This window comes from Taudactylus pleione, unplaced genomic scaffold (genome assembly GCF_031769625.1).
Source record: "Taudactylus pleione unplaced genomic scaffold, aTauple2 ptg000506l, whole genome shotgun sequence".
Classification (NCBI taxonomy): domain Eukaryota; kingdom Metazoa; phylum Chordata; class Amphibia; order Anura; family Myobatrachidae; genus Taudactylus; species Taudactylus pleione.
The window spans coordinates 1333270-1349404 of record NW_028284908.1 but is presented as its reverse complement, the minus strand read 5'-3'; the positions used below and the strand labels follow the sequence as shown (position 1 = coordinate 1349404).

The 16135-nt window shown below is 48.7% G+C and overlaps 1 protein-coding gene across 8 annotated transcripts in view; it reads left to right on the top strand.

Moving 5' to 3' along the window:
- The first annotated feature begins 976 nt into the window (after window positions 1-976).
- Window positions 977-16135, top strand: part of NEXN (nexilin F-actin binding protein) — an 84928-nt gene continuing 69769 nt past the window's right edge. For 3 of the 8 annotated variants that reach the window (XM_088450083.1, XM_088450079.1, XM_088450080.1), the window contains exon 1: window positions 978-1175. The gene's annotated coding sequence lies outside the window, so the exon portion shown is untranslated. Of the gene's footprint in view, window positions 1176-16135 lie in introns of all 8 variants that reach the window. The other 5 variants (XM_088450085.1, XM_088450082.1, XM_088450081.1 and 2 more) reach the window with 2 other exon arrangements.

Here is a 16135-nt window from a genome sequence, read left to right as displayed (position 1 = left end):
GTCCCCTGTACTTAGCCGACCGCTGATAACATCTTACAATAGGGCTAAATGAGACTGATGATCTCTGTGAGCTTAGTAGAATGGAGGAGAAACCCACTGACACCCCTGGGCCCAGCCAGCCTAATGCCCCCATTATTGGGCAGCACAGACGGTGAATTGGTTAACGTTTCTGTCTCACACCACTGAGGTTGTGGGTTCGATTCCCACCACGGCACTACCTGTGTGGAGTTTGTATATTCTCCCTGTGCTTGCGTTTGTTTCCTCCGGGTACTCCGGTTTCCTCCCACACTCCAAAAATATACTGGTAGGTTAATTGGCTCATAACAAAATTACCCCTAGTTTGTATGTGTGAGCATGTGATAGGGAATATAGAGTGTAAGCTCCACTGGGGCAGGGACGGATGTGAGTGGCCAAATATTCTCTGTAAAGCGCTGCGGAATATGTGTGCGCTATATAAATTACTGGTAATAAATAAATAAGTATTGCTCTTATAAACAGGAGTTTGCTAAACCCAGCAGATCCTGGCCAAATACAATTAGAGCTTTTGGCAACTTCCATTTTCTGATTCCAAAATAGCAAATATCAAACACTTCACACAATAAAAAACTTCCCAACTTTTTCTGTATTCATTTATGAATATTTGTATTGATTTTCAGTAGGTAAAAAGCCATATCCCGCAAGTCACCAGGAACCTCCGTGTGGAAAGGTGGAGAAAGTCTGTGTAGGTCTCCCCCCAGATGCAGCCCCTCCGTCACTTATGTCTGGGGGTTTATTAATAAATATCCTGCTAATGGGTCCCAGTATCCTGAAGCTTCCTGAGAGCTGGATAAGGGTTAACCCCTTCGGTGCCCCATTGATCACCCAGCAGTGAGCACAGGGGGTTGCATTGGGAACAGTTGGGGCTGTGTGTGTGAATGCAGAACAGCTGAGAGCTGATTTTGGATCGCCTGGAATGTGCTGGATGACCTGGGAGCAGGACTTTTATGGAAACTCACAGGCTGTGAGTAACTGCAGCCAAACGGTATCCAGTCTGATGAGGAGAGCAGAGGCACAGGCTGGACTGGTGTGCAAGGGCTCTGCTACACAGCTTGGGGGTGAGAGAGGGCATCGCAGGGAGCCTGGCACAGCACAAGGATTACTGTCCTCCTGACCACAGAGCCCCTGCCTGGAGAAAGGTAAGACCCCCAAACACAGCCACTTATCCTAGGCAGGAGGTGACTCTCCAGCTGCAGAAATACAAGTGCCAGCATGCCATGCCAACCTAAGCTGTTGCCAGTTGTACTTTCACTTCTGATTTATAAAGGTTGTATATGCATCTGTAGTTCAGTCTGCTTACAGTAATTTGTCATTGATACAGTAGGTTAAATATTACCCTTCACAGGTCTTACCCCTCCTGGGGGTGTCACACTGCTGTGCATCCATGGCTATTAGTAACATATCCATTGCCACTAATAATAGTAAGAAAGAAAAAATATATATATATAAACCAATCCAATGGAAAACAGACAGGCACTCAGAGGCAGTGAATTAAACGTCTACGTTTCAGGGCACCAGCCCCTTCGTCAGGACACACTAAATAACATACATGGTGCCCTGAAACGTAGACGTTTAATACACTACTTTGAGCATCTTTAATCGTGCCTCTGAGTGCCTGTCTGTTTTCCATTGGATTGATAGATATCTTTTGACATTGGACACTGAGGCCAGATGATTTAATACTCCCTGAGTGCCAGCAGTTTTGAGATTATATATATATATATATATATATATATATATTATATACACATTGTACAACTTTGTTAGAAGACTTGATTTAATTGTCTCTCGCTGCTCTTTGTCTTTTTGGCAGGTGATAAACTTGTCAGTGTGGTATTAGGCCTATATATCTGCCCCCAGGATGCCGTATTGCTCTGTACAGCTGGTGGTCAGTGTGGTATCAGGCCTATATATCTGCCCCCAGGATGCAGTATATCCCTGTACAGCTGGTGGTCAGTGTGGTATCAGGCCTATATATCTGCCCCCAGGATGCAGTATTGCCCTCTACAGCTGGTGGTCAGTGTGGTATCAGGCCTATATATCTGCCCCAGGGATGCAGTATTGCCCTGTACAGCTGGTGGGCAATGTGCGATCAGGCCTATATATCTGCCCCCAGGATGCAGTATTACCCTGTACAGCTGGTGGTCAGTGTGGTATCAAGCCTATAATTATATCTGCCCCCGGGATGCAGTATTGCCCTGTACAACTGGTGGTCGGTGTGGTATCAGGTCTATATATCTGCCCCCGGGTGCAGTATTGCCCTGTATAGCCGGTGGTCAGTGTGGTATCAGGCCTATATATCTGCCCCCGGGATGCAATATTGCCCTGTATAGCTGGTGGTCAATGTGGTATCAGGCCTATATATCTGCACCCGGGATGCAGTATTGCCCTGTACAGCTGGTGGTCAGTGTGGTATCAGGCCTATAATTATATCTGCCCCCGGGATGCTGTATTGCCCTGTACAGCTGGTGGTCAGTGTGGTATCAGGCCTATATATTTGCCCACAGCATGCAGTATTGCCCTGTACAGCTGGTGGGCAGTGTGGCATCAGGCCTATATATCTGCCCCCAGGATGCAGTATTGCCCTGTACAGCTGGTGGTCAGTGTGAGATCAGTCCTATAATTATATCTGCCCCCGGGATGCAGTATTGCCCTGTATAGCTGGTGGGCAGTGTGGTATCAGGTCTATATATCTGCCCCCGGGGTGCAGTGTTGCCCTGTATAGCTGGTTGTCAGTGTGGTATCGGGTCTATATATCTGCCCCCGGGATGCAGTATTACCCTGTATAGCTGGTGGTCAGTGTGGTATCAGGCCTATATATTTGCCCCCGGCATGCAGTATTGCCCTGTACAGCTGGTGGGCAGTGTGGTATCAGGCCTATATATCTGCCCCCAGGATGCAGTATTGCCCTGTACAGCTGGTGGTCAGTGTGAGATCAGTCCTATAATTATATCTGCCCCCGGGATGCAGTATTGCCCTGTATAGCTGGTGGTCAGTGTGGTATCAGGCCTATATATCTGCCCCCGGGATGCAGTGTTGCCCTGTATAGCCGGTGGTCAGTGTGGTATCAGGCCTATATATCTGCCCCTGTGGATGCAGTGTTGCCCTGTATAGCCGTTGGTCAGTGTGGTATCAGGCCTATATATCTGCCCCCGGGATGCAGTGTTGCCCTGTACAGCTGGTGGTCAGTGTGGTATCAGGCCTATATATTTGCCCCCGGCATGCAGTATTGCCCTGTACAGCTGGTGGGCAGTGTGGTATCAGGCCTATATATCTGCCCCCAGGATGCAGTATTGCCCTGTACAGCTGGTGGTCAGTGTGAGATCAGTCCTATAATTATATCTGCCCCCGGGATGCAGTATTGCCCTGTATAGCTGGTGGTCAGTGTGGTATCAGGCCTATATATCTGCCCCCGGGATGCAGTGTTGCCCTGTATAGCCGGTGGTCAGTGTGGTATCCGGTCTATATATCTGCCCCCGGGATGCAGTGTTCCCCTGTATAGCTGGTGGTCAGTGTGGTATCAGGCCTATATATCTGCCCCCGGGATGCAGTGTTGCCCTGTACAGCTGGTGGTCAGTGTGGTATCAGGCCTATATATCTGCCCACGGGATGCAGTATTGCCCTGTATAGATTGTCACCACTTTGTTTTATACCAGACAGACAGGTTTGTGGCTTTGATACATTTTCTGCAAATAATAACAGGAAAGCCGTAGAGTAACGCAGGGTAAGATGGGAAGCCGCAGAGTAAGGCAGGATACGATGGGAAGATGTATAGTAACGCAGGGTAAGATGGGAAGCCGTATAGTAACGCAGGATACGATGGGAAGCCGTAGAGTAACGCAGGATACGATGGGAAGCCGTAGAGTAACGCAGGGTAAGAGGGGAAGCCGTAGAGTAACGCAGGGTAAGAAGGGAAGCCGTAGAGTAACGCAGGGTAAGATGGGAAGCCGTAGAGTAACGCAGGGTAAGATGGGAAGCCGTAGAGTAACGCAGGATACGATGGGAAGCCGCAGAGTAACGCAGGATACGATGGGAAGCCGCAGAGTAACGCAGGGTAAGATGGGAAGCCATAGAGTAACGCAGGATACGATGGGAAGCCGCAGAGTAACGCAGGGTAAGATGGGAAGCCATAGAGTAACGCAGGATACGATGGGAAGCCGCAGAGTAACGCAGGGTAAGATGGGAAGCCATAGAGTAACGCAGGGTAAGATGGGAAGCCGCAGAGTAACGCAGGATACGATGGGAAGCCGCAGAGTAACGCAGGGTAAGATGGGAAGCCGTAGAGTAACGCAGGGTAAGATGGGAAGCCGTAGAGTAACGCAGGATATGATGGGAAGCCGCAGAGTAACGCAGGGTAAGATGGGAAGCCGCAGAGTAACGCAGGGTAAGATGGGAAGCCGCAGAGTAACGCAGGGTAAGATGGGAAGCCGCAGAGTAACGCAGGGTAAGATGGGAAGCCGTAGTTTGCTGGGTTATGATATGTGTGGTAACTGGGATCTTGTCATTAAACAGTTGTCATGCTCCTCACATTGCGGATTAGCTATAGGAGATTCAGTATATATAGTGTTGTATTGTGTGGAGATGGATGTAAGATCCCAGGACGTGTGGCCAGAGCTTGTATAGAGACAGACATTGGGCACATGAGTCCTGGGAACAGGTGACAGCTGCTGCCCCTCCGTGTCCCCTCCTGTCTATCAGTGACATTAACCATTTATCTCACTGTCACCTACAATGACATGCACACAATTTACTACTTCTACTGTATCACAGTACCATAGGGGTTCTCAGCGCACATACAGATGGAGCAGAGTGTTTTGCAGCAAGAAACATAAATAAGGGATTAAGGTGGAGAATTATTACTCTATTGCTGTCTGTCTATCTATATCATCTATCTATCTATGTATTATTATTATCCTTTATATGGCACCACAAGGGTTCTGCAGCGCCTCACATAGTACATAAACAAATGAGCAAACACCAACTTACAGTACAAAACACTGCAGGACACGGACAAAGTTTATATACGTTGCTGCAATAGCGATCATATCACTCAGAGTAAGCAGCAGGGCGTCAGCTACCAAGTGTTAGGTGCCCTTGTGGGGAGTTTGTAGTAGATGATCGTATGAATGAGGGAAGGAGAAGCACATGAGGGAAGAGGCCGCACACGCCTCGTCAGCTCCATGAGGCCGCACACGCCTCGTCAGCTCCATGAGGCCGCACACTCCCCTCGTCAGCTCCATGAGGCCGCACACTCCCCTCGTCAGCTCCATGAGGCCGCACAGGCCCCTCGTCAGCTCCGTGAGGCCGCACAGGCCCCTCGTCAGCTCCGTGAGGCCGCACACGCCCCTCGTCAGCTCCGTGAGGCCGCACAGGCCCCTCGTCAGCTCCGTGAAGCCGCACAGGCCCCTCGTCAGCTCCGTGAGGCCGCACAGGCCCCTCGTCAGCTCCGTGAGGCCGCACAGGCCCCTCGTCAGCTCTGTGAGGCCGCACAGGCCCCTCGTCAGCTCTGTCCATGAGGCCGCACACGCCCCTCGTCAGCTCCATGAGGCCGCACACGCCCCTCGTCAGCTCCATGAGGCCGCACACGCCCCTCGTCAGCTCCATGAGGCCGCACACGCCCCTCGTCAGCTCCATGAGGCCGCACACGCCCCTCGTCAGCTCCATGAGGCCGCACACGCCCCTCGTCAGCTCCATGAGGCCGCACACGCCCCTCGTCAGCCCCAGGAGGCCGCACACGCCCCTCGTCAGCCCCAGGAGGCCGCACACGCCTCGTCAGCCCCAGGAGGCCGCACGCGCCTCGTCAGCTCCATGAGGCCACACACGCCTCAAGCATCAGCCCCAGGAGGCCGCACGCGCCTCGTCAGCCCCAGGAGGCCACACGCGCCTCATCAGCCCCAGGAGGCCGCACACGCCTCGTCAGCTCCAGGAGGCCGCAAAGCCATCGTCAGCTCCATGTGGCCCAAGTTGTGATAATAGGATAATTAAGCTATATTATTTGCCTTTAATTAATCCCCTTAAACATTTGCCGACCTCCCTAGATCTACAGAACATTATCATGTTCCAGCATCCCATTGAAAAGTGGAAAATATACAGAATATATAGTTCTAGTCCCTTATAAACTAGGAACTGCCTTTACTATTACATTTGTTTTGGTTTTAAGTTTCTACAATAAAATCTGCAGGTTGTATAAAGCCTCTGTGCCAGCATAAAACTTGAGAGCTGTCCTTTGTACTTATATCATGGACTCAGAATAATAATAGGTCTGTATAGTATGTTTTCTTCCTCTGCTGGAGTTTTGTTATTAAAAAAACAAAACTATTATTTATTTTTTAAAGAAAATAGCCTAATACACTTTACAGTCACATTACATTTACTATCAGTTTATTGTTCTTTATATAGCCCCTATACCGTATATCACACATCGCTTTATAGAGTATGTAACAATTCACATCAGTTACTCACCCAGTGACACTTACCAACTGTATTCTTCACCATGTGGATGGACAGAGGGACACGTACACACGCGGGTTACTTTCGCCTACGCATATGTCTAAAGCTGCCCATCCACTAGGCGATGCAGAGGACGATGGCACAGTTACGACGCCGTCGTCTCCCGCGGGATGAACTGGATGCACTGAACGTTCAGACCTTCAGTGTATGCACATCAATCATACCCGAACATGGCAACCTGACGGCGGTCATCAGGTTGACCGTCATGTTCGGGCGATGATTGATGTTAAAAACGACCAGCGGGCGTGTGTGCATCACTGGTCGTTTTTAACCTTTTACTGCCCAATTTGCGGGCGATTACCAAGCGATGGAGCGATAACGACCGTCGTTATCGCTCCATCGCTAGGTTTAATCGTCTAGTGGATGGGCAGCATAAGAGTCTAAAAATGTTACAGATGAATATAGAGCTGTGCGTATGTAGGTTGGACCATAGGGCTGGTTTAAGGTTTGTTTACTGTGTTCCGTTTATTAAAGGGTGAAAAGCCCTACGCTCATGAAGATTGTCGCTGTAAGATTCGCTGGGGATTGCCACAAAAGCTTCCACTTTCAAAGCATCAGGAAGTCTATTAAAAAAAGGGTTGTGGCTGTACGTTAAGTCAAAATGATTTAAGTAGAGCATTTTTATGTATTTGTTTTTTATACAATTTTTAAACTTTTCTTTTTTTTTAAATGATTTCTATATTTTTTTTGTTTTCTCCAAAAAGTTGAACCGAAAACCCAAAGTCTGTACTGCCGGTCACACTGCGCATTTCACCTCACACAGGCCCGTCAGTTATTGCTCTGAGCCGGAAGCACCAGGGCGGCGTTACTCAGCTGCCTCATCGAGAATATAATAATAAATCATTGCAACAGGCAGCTTTCGGTTGCTGCAAAAAGCAATATGTATTAGTAAATAGGTCCCTTAAGGTGGGTATACACACCTGACAGATATATCTGCAGATCGAGTGAACACTTAGCCATCATCTGCTTGTGCCCTCAGGTCCCGGCGGCCGGTGGGCGGGTCGGGGGCGTGTCCCGCCCCCTCCTCGCGGCTGCTGCTGTGTGTGTACGGGCGCCTGTACACACCTGCCGATGGACACATATATCCGCAGACATATCTGTCCATCGGCTGTGCAGCACAGCCAATGCGTTATGTCGGTGAACGATGACGTTCACCGACATATCGCGGGTACACACTGGCCGACGGGCAGCAGATATATTGGCAGATCAATTGATCGGCCAATGTATCTGTCAGTGTGTACCCAGCATTCGTATTACCAGGGCCAGATGGGACTACAGCCCCAGGCCTCAACATAAAAATAAGCCCATCATCATGACATGAGTAAGAGGTGGTAGAGTACTGGGTGACACTACCTGTTAAGGTTAATGTGGCTATCAATATGAAATGTCAGTGGATGTGCTGGGAGGAGTAGTCCTCCAGATACTTAAATCAGGGTATATAGCCCTTTGGCCAACGTACGTGTTATGTAACGCAGGTGCTAGCGCTGGAGGCACTTAGTCCACACGTGGTACAGCTTATCCAGTTCTTACATTTGCTGAATCAGGTAGAAGAACAAGTAACGTATAACACAGGAATATCACAGGTGTAAGAGCGGTATACACAATATATAAGGTACGGCAACCTGGAGCCTAGTGCATTGCTGGACGTTGTAGTGCTTCGGGCGTGACTGCTGTAAATACACAGGCACTGGTGGTTTATGCACTAGTGGTGGTGATACAGTGAACTTGCTCTTTGGTATTGTGGCTCTGTATAATGTGAGTATTCTGGGTCCCACTGTCCTCATGAACACCAGGAATTAATGTGCAGTAGTACATGGGTTGGTCCTGTCTAATTGACTCCGGGAGGTCCTAGTGACTGCCGAGTCAGCTTACCTTGTCAGGGTACCTAGCTGGGAGGAGGCAGGGCAGGAGCGCCCTACTTACACACCCCCTTGCTAGAGACGGACATCCATTATAGGACACATTTGATGTTGCTATCCTGCAATGGAAAACATGGAGGGTTAGGCAAAGACATTCAACAAATAAAGCACCAACAATTCAAATATGTCCCAGTCACATTTCTGCAAGAGAGACTCTGGGCAGGGAGAATCAGACTTCTGGTCAACATTTCACTGATACATAAAGTGAACTAACTAAAGGATTCTCCATCACCACCTGATAAAGCTGTGTTTATTTGCAGAGTTGATGGCCCTCTGAGCTAGACGAAAACAAATTACACTTAGTCCCAGAAGTAAGAAAAGCAAATGCAGATATTCTTCCACTTCCATACTTTGCAGATAAGTACACAGCACTGGATGCTCTCACGCGTCTTGGACATTCGAGTTGGAATTCAGGACTTATAGTAGACTCCTACTCTTTCCAATCCCAGCTTGGTTTACGATCATGAAGTGTCTGAGGTGCACAGCAAACTCCTCACTAAACTTTCTTGGAGATTTCCCCTTGTTGCTCCTCATGGAACTCCTGTTCTCTGAATGCTTGTTTATTTTTGTTTCACTTTCTGTCACTCTTTCAGCTGCAGGGATATCCAGTGACACAGGTCCCAGTGGCTGTACGATACTCTTGTTAACACTAACTGAAGTAGTCTCTATAAACATAAAGTCCCATGACAATATGAACTTTCTATTGTTGGGGTTCCAAAGACAGTAACCTTTGCTCTGATTACAGTATCCTAGCATGATGGACTTGAAATCAAGTTTGTTTTTCTCCTTGGATATGTGAGCGTAAGCTCTACTTCCAAATACACATAGGGGCATATTCAATTGGGTGCGAGAATATAAAAAATCCCGTACCTGCAAGGTTTTTCCTGTTGGTGCGGGATTTTTGCTATTCAATAAGGTGCGTGTTTTCTTTGTTTTGTTTTTTGTGAGCCGGGAGGTTTTTTCCCTCGCACCTACAGTGCAAGTGTGATTGTTTCCTAAAATCGTTAATTTTAGGTAAAATCAGTGGCTCTTGCTCTGGCACCCCGGTGGCACCCCCCTTTAGGACTAATTAAGCAATTGTAAGTTTCCAATTAGCTTAATTAGTCCATAATTACTTACCTTCTGCAGTGCTGTCTTCTCCATCCAGCGTCGGGAGCCGGCTCTTCTGCCGCAGGGTGAGTATGTCAGTGTGTGTGGTGTTTTGTAAGTGTGTATGAGTGTGTGTGTGTGTCCCCCAGTGTTAGTGTGGCCCCCCGGAATGGGTGCAGGGAGAACTATATCTCCCAGCAGCTCTTGCCCCTCCCACCAGCCCCTGGAGCCTACCAGCAACCCCCGGGACTCCCAGAAGCCCCCTCTCCAGTGAGAAGATAGAGGGGAGGCCACCGGGAGCCGCGGAGACCCCCTGGCAGGAACAGTAAGTGAAGAATAGTTGCTGAAAACCCCGCAACCACTATTTTTTTTTAATTGGATACCGCTGGTATCGGGATGGGTGCAAGGTTATTTCCTCGCTAAACCTCATCCCCAATTGAATCTGCCCCATAGATGGCTGATATTTGGCTTTTACCAGTCCACACTTCCAATTGTGTCATCTTCTTGCCTGCCACTGTAGGTGATCAATGTTTAAGGTAAACAGCTGTTCTTACTGCTTCAGCCCATTTCATGTCGTGATATGAATCATTCAGCATCACTTGTGTTTTCTTAACTATTGTTCTATTTGGTCTTTTATTGCCGCCATTTTGTTCTGGTGTATAGGCAATATTTAGCTGATGCTGGACACCATTCCCTTTCATATAATTAGTTAACTCTCTATTCTCATATCTTCTACCATTGTAAGATCTTAAAACTTTCAGCTTCTGACCTGTTGGGCTTTCACTGAGATTCTTGTACACTTTGATCTTACTTGTTGCTTTGCTTTTGTGTCTTAGTAAATAAACATGTGTTGTCCTTGTAGCATCGTTGATGTGTGCAATGAAGCAACGCCTGCCATTCATGGATTCAACCTTCATTGGTCCACACACATCAGTATGTACTGGCTCCAAGGGCACTTGCGCTCTGGATACAAACCTAGGAAAGCTGCAATGGGTTTGCTTGCCCTTCACAAAGCTCTCACATGTTGGTCTATCAAGACTGTCCTTGACATCCCAGTCACCATACCACTCCGAAGCATTTGTACATTGTCATAGCCTAGATGCCCTAACCGCCTGTGCCACAGTGATTGGCATTGCATCTCACTCCAAAGTGTGTAGGGTATATAGTTGTTGGTACCGGATTGCTGCAGCAATAACAGTCCCTCTTTGATTGCACACAATGCACAGACTCTTCGCAAATTGGACACTGTATACTCTCCTCTCAAGAACACTTACGGCAATTAAGTTAGTTCCTAGGTTAGGCACAAATAGTACATCTGCTGTGTCTGTGACAACTTCCTTGCCTCTCACTCTTGACCATAGTGTAATTGCCCCGACTTGAGTAGCATTTAGGACCTTGCCTCCTGTGACTTTGGTTGACTCACACGGCTTTTATGACTTGAACCAATTTTCAGTACAGCTGCAATGCCTCTTGTCTCTTAAGTCTGACTCATTCCTGCTTTCACACCTAAATGATGAGGTGCCACTTGATACATTTGATCTGCAATCTGAGGCCTTATGTTCCAACTTGTGACGCTTGAAACATCAGATTTTAGGCTTTTTGTGCTTTGAAGTCTTAGACAACAGAACAGAAGTATTTATTTCTGTAGGTATGGTCTCTTAGACCTGCAGTAATTTGGCATGTACAGTCTTTGTGTTTAGCTTTGTAGTACTCGACTCTAATGCTACTACCAAGAAGTCGTATTCTTGTGTATGATTTTGCTGCGTCGCCATAGCAACCTCTTTATCATCTATTGTGATGCCAACTGTAGTTAATTGCTGAGATGGATAACATTCTATGCATTCATTCATGTTCTTAAAAGTGCTAAGATTTATTGCATACAATGTGTGCCACAGATTAATTATCCTGATTAAGCCTTTATCTCCATAATCCATTTGCAGTGTTACCCCACATATCATACGCTGTAGCTTTTCCATTGATAATAGAATAAACATGTGATTCCACTGCTTCACTAATTGTCCCCAGAACTCTATCTACATCTTCAAGATTTGGATTATCACCAGGGTTACTAGTGACCTTTCATAACTTCTACCACTGGCAAACTTCCATGTAGCTTAGTTTTCAGCACCTCCCAGCTTCTTAAAACTTATGCTGATCCCTGCACTGTACAATTCTATCATACAGGTGAATATGGGTTTGTCTGTACTCACTCAGATCCTCTTATTCTATGTCATCTGCAGTGACTGCCTTGTTACAGATCCCGCTTGTGTTAGCCTGGTGGTTAGAGAGATCTTTAGTATGGGGATGTTGGTTTCTGTTAGCATGTGGCTGCTGGACCCATAACCTATTAGCATAATAAGCAGTGATAAGGTACTGGGTGACGCAACCTGTTAGGGTTATTATGACTATCAGTAGTAAATGCGAGCGGACATGCTGGGAGCAGTAGTCATCCAGACAGAAAGTTAAACCAGGGTATAATGCACTTTGGCCAAGGTAAATATAATGTTGAATATGTAACACCGGTGTTGGTTCAGGTGGCGGTTAGTCTACACATGGTACAGCTTAGCTGGTAACAGGAGTATACAGACTATATAAAAATAACAGCCTGGTGCTTAGGGTGTTGCTGGGCATTGTAGTGCAGTGGCCGTGATTGCGGTAAATACACTATGGAAGCACCGGTGATACGGTGTACTTGCTGTTTAATATTGCTGCGCTATAGGCTGAGAGTATTCTGAGTCTGACCGCCCCCATGGAACGCTAGGTAGTTAACATGGACAGAGATTCCACCCATGTTAGAGGTCAAAGGCAGGTCCTAGTGACCAGCGGGTCAGCCTACCTTGTCCAGGTACCGGGAGGAGGCAGCGCAGTAGCGCGCTCCTTCCAATAATCAAACGTATTAACATTTTACTCCCATCTTTCTCACAAAGTGATGCCATTTTCTACTTTTACTTATTTAGGGAAACACTGGGGGGTAGATGTAATAAGGGGTCTGTTCATGAAGTAGTGAAAAGCTCTGTCTAACTAAAAACAAAACTTTTCACTGCTTTGTGCTACTCTCCGCGGTTGGATCGCTTCCTCATACAGTAGTATGGGGAGAGCGATTCATAGAAGCTCAGCTTTCCCTTCCTCTGCTAGGTACAGATTCGCTATCTCAGGATGGAGTAATCTGTACTGCGAAGCGAGAAGAGCAGGTAAGTTATAATACGCCCTGCTCTCTGCCCTGCACCCATCACTTGCTCTGCCCCCTTTAGTCCAGAGGCCTTTGCAGCAGGTCTGCGGTGACCAGCTAGACCCAGATGCCAGTCTTCAGGCTGCTTCCAGGGCTGGCAGAGGGGCCGTTTATCAGAGGACGTCGCAGGACAGGGAATTTACATGAATGGCTACAAAACATGACTATACATTGCCTCGATGTGATGCGATGTATAGTGAAATTCGTTGGTAACCAATTCATATTTTACATGAGTAGAGCCCTAAGCTGTGGAGAGAGATAAAGTATCAATTAGTCAGCTTCTGTCATTTATCAAACACAGGGCCTGATTCAGACTCGGTCGCAAGCGCTGAGCGCTTGCAATCGTGTCGATGGTGGCCCACAGCGCATGCGCACGATGGAGCCGGCTCCGTCGCGCGCATGCGCGAGACCCGGCTAACAACGGGCAATCCGTTGCTCCGAGTCTCGCTCCAAACGGGGCGAGCTGTCGATGTTGAGTGACAGCTCGCCCCCTTTGGTGGGCGGGCCAGGGGGGGGGGTGGCTGCCCAAACGGAGGCATTCCCATGAAAACGCCTGCCGTTTGGGGGCGGCCCCACTGACATCAGGAGTGATGTCAGTGGAGAGATTCCGGCTCTTAGAGCCAAAATCTCTCTGGGGCTTGCGGCCACGAGACCCTACCACAAGGGTCTCGTAGCAAGCCCGATGGTCTTGAACATCGCGTCCATCATCATGGCCGCTTGCAATAGCTGTGGGTGGTCACCCACAGCTATGCGAGCGGCCAAGAGGCCGATCCCCCCCCCCCAAAAAAAGCCCGGCCCTGATTCAGAGCGAGCGGCTCTGAATCAGGCCCACAGCCTGTAACGTGCCAGGAGCTGATTGCTGGCTACTTTGGGCTCTATTCATGTATAACATGAAATTGCTACCTGCAAATATAACTATATATTAATGCGATATATAGTAATGTTTTGTAGCCATTCATGCAAACTTAACCTGCCCGGTGACGTGCTCTGGTAAATGGCCGCTCCACGATCCTGGGAAGCAGCGCTAAGACAGACAGACATATCAGGAATCATCCAAACGGTCTTCTATCCACTGCAAATGCGCCGGCAGTTCCTTGCGCACCAATGTCCACTCACACGACAGGGTGGACGCTGGTAACAAGGGGCGGAACAACAGGGAAGGAGCAGGGGCAGTGATGCGCCTCCTCCCCCAAAAGAGGTACGCTTCCGCTCATTTGCCATCTCCGGCCCTTAATATTTCAGCGTGCGAAACCTGTTGCACGATATGACAATTATAGCTGTCTTCGCCTTCCAGCACAGTGCGGTCTCGTGAGACTCCCTGGCTGTCTCTTGTCCTGGCTGCGGGCCCTGTCTGAGGCTGCTTATCAGCAACCAGACCGAGGTACAGTTTGGCTATTTTTAGAGTCGCACAGCTGAGACCTCGGCTCTCCTCCCATCTGCTTGTCTTTTTCTAGTCCTTTCTCCACACTTAGGGCCTGATTCAGAGCCGCTCGTAAGCGGCCGCTCGTTCGTTCCGAGCGATGTTTGCCCAACTGCGCATGCGTACGGATCGTAATACGCATGCGCGAACAAGTCAGTGCATTTGTTCGCTAAATAGCGAATGCCTGCTATTTTGAGTGACAGGAGGAGGCGTATGTGGGTGGTAACAGGGGAAGGTGCTTGAAAACGGGGAGTGGAATTCAGAACGCAGGCGTGCTTAAAGGTCAAAACGGGCGTTTTATGGGTGTGCATAATTAATACAGCAGCGTCATTGACCACGTCACTGGGTTATTTTATAGTCAGAACTGCTCGCATTATTGCGGTAGGAAAAACCAACCACAAGAATAGCGAGCAGTTCATACGCTGGTCGATGTACTCGATTAATCTAATAAATAGCGTACATGACGTAGGATGCGAGCGGCCAGGGGGCGTAGTTTTCCAAAAAACGACCGCATGTTTGGTTCGCTCGTTCAGACCTAGAGGCGTGAACAGACCGCAAAGAGCGAACGGTTCATTTGAATAGCCACCCCTTTTTTCTGAACGAGCGAGCGCAAATAGCGTCCGGCTCTGAATCAGGCCCTTAGAGCCAATGGTGGGGCCGTACAGTAATTGCACGCCTCTGCCCGTCTGTACAGTAATCGCACGCCTCTGCCCATCTGTACAGTAATCGCACGCCTCTGCTCGTCTGTACAGTAATCGCACGCCTCTGCCCGTCTGCACAGTAATCGCACGCCTCTGCCCGTCTGCACAGTAATCGCACGCCTCTGCTCGTCTGTACAGTAATCGCACGCCGCTGCCCGTCTGCACAGTAATCGCACGCCTCTGCCCATCTGCACAGTAATCGCACGCCTCTGCCCGTCTGCACAGTAATCGCACGCCTCTGTCCGTCTGCACAGTAATCGCACGCCTCTGTCCGTCTGCACAGTAATCGCACGCCTCTGCCCGTCTGTACAGTAATCGCACGCCTCTGCCCGTCTGTACAATAATCGCATGCCTCTGCCCGTCTGCACAGTAATCGCACGCCTCTGCTCCTCTGTACAGTAATCGCACGCCTCTGCTCGTCTGTACAGTAATCGCACGCCTCTGCTCGTCTGTACAGTAATCGCACACCTCTGCTCGTCTGTACAGTAATCGCACACCTCTGCTCGTCTATACAGTAGTCGCACGCCTCTACTCCTCTGTACAGTAATCACACGCCTCTGCTCCTCTGTACAGTAATCACACGCCTCTGCTCGGCTGTACAGTAATCACACGCATCTGCTCCTCTGTACAGTAATCACACGCCTCTGCTCGGCTGTACAGTAATTGCACGGCTCTACTCGTCTGTACAGTAATCCCATGCCTCTACTCCTCTGTACAGTAATTACACGCTTCTACTCATTTGTACAGTTCCTTTGTTTTTGTTTTGATTATAAATGTGTTGGAGCGGATTCAGGAGGAGACAATGGGCCTGATTCAGACCTGGACGCTAAGCCGCGATCGCTCGCTGCCAAAAAGGGGCCAGGTATGCAAATTCCGCGATCGCAATGTGCGGCGAAAGGACGCCCTCTATGTCTTATAGAGTGACGGCAGTGAGCGCACGCTGGTGTATAAAGACGCCCACTTTCCTTTCTTAACACACATCATCTCCAGGAAGTGTCTGATTAATCGGTAACATCGAGAGCTATCGGAGCTGCACGCAGCGCTTGAGGTAGCCCTTACCCCACCGCAAGCACTACGATCACTTCAGGCTGAAATACAACCAAGTGACGTGTACAATGACGCGTCCATGCTAATTATGCACACCCATAAAACTCAGTTTTGACGGCCAGACACGCCTGCGATCGCAGCACCACTCCCCCGTTCACAAGCACCTTCCCCTGTTACCACCCAC